The following is a 4,636-nucleotide window of genomic DNA, read 5'->3' on the forward strand; positions in this document are numbered from 1 at the left end:
GATCCCGCTCCGCTCCTCGCCGCTTTATCTTGCGTGACCTGGCTGGGCTGTTTACAAAACCTTGAACTGTCTAGACAACACCATAAAACCCGAGGTTCTAAACAGCTTAATTGGGTTATATTATACACCTTCTGGTGGGCGAAAAAGAGATTTCCGCAATGTGCAATAAAGGCGACGAGTGAGAAAAGAATTTGGCTTTTTTGAATAGGACGAGGTGGCTCTCGCTACTCTCGCAGGCAGGGAAGGCAAAAGTGCCAACTAAGTCAGGAAAAAACGGAGAATTCAAAAAATAGAGAAATAGAAGAGGAGGGAGGCATGACTAAAAAAAAATTTAAAACACTTTAGCAAGAAAAACATAAGTGTATGCCTTTGAACTTCCAAAATGTCAAGGTCATCACCTTTAACCTTTCTGAATAATTAGGCGCCTTAAGGTTCCTCTGTTATTTTCAACCACCACCCACTCTCTCTCTGTCTCAGTCTCTCCCTCCCTCCCTCGCTCTCTCTCACACACACGCACAGCCACACACACACTTTTTACCGCATAGCTGGCCATATTAGCAAATGCATCATAACGCAAAGAAAATCCCGGCTGGGTCGAGGTGAGCTCTCGGCGTCGTGCAGTGAGCGTGCCCTGCCCCAGTCCCTGCCAGCTGGAGCACAGGGGGCTCCTCACCTCCCTCTCTTTCTCTTCCGCGCCCTGGGAATTCGACCCCAAAAAAATTTCTCTTTTCCTCTTTTCCTTTTTCTAATTTTTTTCCTTTTTTTTTTTTTTAAGCTCATAAGAAAAAGAGAGGTTTGCTTAGAAAAAAAATAGTAGGAAATGTCTCGTAATTTAGGCACAAAGACCATATTTCTATGCGGTCTCCCCACAAAGCCCATTAATTAGAAATGCGCGAAGTCGCGGGGAATTCCTCACGGCATTTTGCCTGACCTTATAGCCAAATTCTCGCGTGTCTCCCGATCCTTAATCCACAGGGCGAGAACGAGCCGTTTGGTTTTCTGTTCCCTGCAGTGCTTTGACAGTCTATCTCAGCCTATTAATACGCCTTCAAAATGCCAAGACACCGCAAAAGCGGGCCGCGGAAACCGAGACACCCCAGCACTAATCTCGCATAAATGCTCAATGATAGCGGTGTTAAGTTTCTATTAAAAAGGAAAGGAAGAAGCCCATGACTGGGAAGGAATTGAGCGGAGGAGAAAGACCGGGAGAGGAGGAAATTCCCGGTGTGTGGCGGGCAGCGGCCACAGGAGGGCGCGCCCAGGCGCTGCAATGCCGCAGCTCTGCTGCTCCAGCTCTTTCCCCCTAATAATAATTCCACTGCTAATAAAATATCTAATATATAAGTAACGATAAGATTTCAGGGCCTTCCAAATGAGAAAATAAAGCATCAAAAAGATTTATTAAACAAATAACCCATAACCGTGACGTGCCGGAGAAATATGCCACTTTAAAAGAATTTTTTTTTTGGTCGTAATCTTTTATAATGCATCCGAGCTTTAAAAAAAATCCCATAATTTTAAGAAAGGAAAAAAATCAAACCCCAAAGATATTCAGAATTCGTTCCCTAGAACGAAAATCTGTCTACTCCTTTAAGGACAGCCGTAACGCGGGTGGAACAAAAGTAATATAAAAAACATACATTTCCACAATTTATCTTTGATTCCTACTCGCGGATTTTCTTAGATAAACCTCTAGGTACGGAAAACATAATGTTAAAAATGTATTTTATTTAAAGGCGAAATTAACATTAGCTCCTGAGTGTGCTTATTTTTAAAAGAAAGACAGACAGACTAAAGAGAAAAGATATTTTTAATATCCTAACATCACCTTTCCAAGACATTGCTGAATGAAGTCCCTCTCTTTAAAAGTGCTATGGAGATCTATTAAAATGAAAGTAGAGCTTACAGAATTAAAGTTATTCTTATGAATTTCTTGGACGTTCTCCAGCGACCGAGCATGTTCTGTCTTTCTGAGATTTTTTTGTTTTGTTTTAAGATTTTTTTTCCTTACAGTGCGGACTTCTGGTTAGAACCTCAGGAAATAAAGGGTTTCGCTGCTTTCTGTTTATTTGCAGAATTCATAGAAATCTATTTCGTGTTGGCTTAGCCATATTCCGCATTTTTTAGAGCCCAGTCTCTCGCGAACGCATTTGTTGGCACTTTGTCTGCTGGATTGTTGGTGTGTGGTTTATTTTTCTCTTTCTTTTTTCTTTTCTTTTTTTTTTCCTTTTTAGAAGTTCATTGTTAACACTTTCCTAGAAATAGCCTTTCCGGCAGTAATAAAACGGCATTGTACAATCCAAAATCCTTGGGATCCCTGACGCCAGAGGTAGCCCTTGCAGGCAGAGCCGTATCCCGGAGGAAAATGCCCTGGTCTCTCGGTGGACCTACACTTTCCTAGGGGAAAATGTTTAGCGAAGTTTTGGTGTTTGTTTTTCTTGGCATGAGAGGGCTCCTTGCGAGAGCCCGCAACAACCCCGAGCCCATCAGGCTTCATACGAGGTGCTTGAAACCCTCGCAATTACAGTGAGGCCGAAGTCAGGGAATGTGAACGGGTGATGGGAACCTGGGTGCACTGTTAATTTTGGAAAATTATATCTATACGAGTGAACATGGAAATGCCGCTTTCTTCCTTCTTTTTTTTTTTTTTTTTTTGGAACCATTGTGTAAATGTGATTATTCTGTGCGAGTCTGTAACCTCTTCTATTTTCCCTTTTTACCCTTTTCTCAGTTAAATTCCTCTAGATAGAAAAGATTGTGAGCTATTTCCAGATGTCTTTGGGCTTGTCCTTTACATAGAACGAAAAGGGCATTTGCTTATTTTCCGATTAAAATATAAATGCGGCAGGAATCCGCCGAAAGATAAATATGCAGCACAAATACCGAGGGTGAAGGCTGAAATGGCCACCAATATACACGCTAAAATCTCATCACACTCAGGCACCTTTGTGTGCACAAAAATATGGAATTTCAATAGGAGAAGGGCTGGGGTTTAGGGCGAAGCTGAGCGTACGGTCAGCACTAGTGTGTGATCCTTAAGCTCAGAATTAACACCTTTGAAGAGAAGATCAGCGTGCTGTTTTGTTTATTTTATAGGATTTCATATTTAGGAAAAACCATAATGTCATCAGTATGTCGTGTCTCTGCCCTTACCTCGGTCAAAAAAATCTAGATAATCTGAGCCCAGACGCCGACTCTTTCTATGAAAATACGGCACAGAGAAATCTGGGCAACGTGACAGTTGCTTTATTAAAAGAAGAAAGATCACAATATCGTACCCATTTTTTATTTTCTTAAATAAAACTATTCTTCAATGTCCCTGCAATTTAACAGCGTGGCATAAAATATACAGTCAGCGCGTTTAAAGACATCCTAAATAAAATGGTGAAATCAAGTAAATCAAAGGAAATTTACTAAAAGCTTCCGGGGTTCCAGCCTATTTTAAAAATAAGACATTTCTCGCAATACCTTTGTAACTGAAGGCATCTGCAAAATATCTGGCTTCTTTCGTACCCCTCTCCCATCCCCCTCACATAATGGGACACAAACACAGCAAATTGCAACTATGAGAATGCTCGGCACAGCCGAGACAAAAACATAATCATATCACCAGTAATAAGGTTCGGGGAGATAAGGCAGTGAAAATTAAGCCCTGCTGCCACGTCTGGTAACCTCCAGTTTTTAGCCCTGACATTTGCTAGAGGAGAAAACTGTAATGTCCACCTATGCTTTATTACAAACAGTAATTTACATCTGCATGGACCCATTGGTTGGGGCATTTTTTCACCCTCGTTCTAAAAAATATGGGGCTCTGAGAGCAAAACCTTTATATTAATGTAGATTGTATATCTCATTTATTGCACAATATTGATTTATTTATTAATGTTAATTACTTTATTCCATTTTAATATGATTTAAAACAATAGTGACATTAAATGCTCAGAGCCTAAGTCCCCAGTTCCCCAATGGCTCTCGCATGTTTATTCAACTTCTATTTACATCAAACTTAAACTTTCTACTGTTCATTTTCAATAAAAAATTGCTGCCCGTTTTTAAATCCCTCATGATTTACCGTGAGCGAAGGGTCTTATGGAGCCGTGTGCCAGTCCTGAACGCAATATTTAAATTACTATAATCACAACAGTCATCTGAGTTTCCGTGTAGTGACATGCATGAAATTAATATTTTCAATTACAAAAAATCAAAGAGCTCTCATGTCTAATCAGGAGCCCAGAATTCAGCTCCTCCAGCAGCAGCAGCAGCAGCAACAGCAGCAGCTCTGCACGCAGCAGCAGCAGCAGCAGCGAGGCCGGCGTGGAAAGCAGCTCAGCATTTGCTTATTGTTTTAACTTTACTGTTGGGCGAACCCCGCCGCAAACCTCTGGGCTGATACTTTCAGCCGGGATATTTCTGGGACCCCTTTTCTTACAGTGTAAATAAAGATTATGAAAGAACCATTTGATGGGCATAAAATTCCTGATTAGATTTAATAGTCAAGTCTTAAACTGCGTCAAGAAAAATAGTATTTTGTTTCTTTAAACTCTGTGGGTTGTCCAGGCTGTTGTTGATGAGGAGGAAATTGCTAGAAGGCGAGGAGGGGGGGGACGCGGCGCCCGGGGGGAGCGGCGTGGGCTCC

Source organism: Geospiza fortis, unplaced genomic scaffold (assembly GCF_000277835.1).
Source record: "Geospiza fortis unplaced genomic scaffold, GeoFor_1.0 scaffold112, whole genome shotgun sequence".
Taxonomy (NCBI): Eukaryota; Metazoa; Chordata; class Aves; order Passeriformes; family Thraupidae; genus Geospiza; species Geospiza fortis.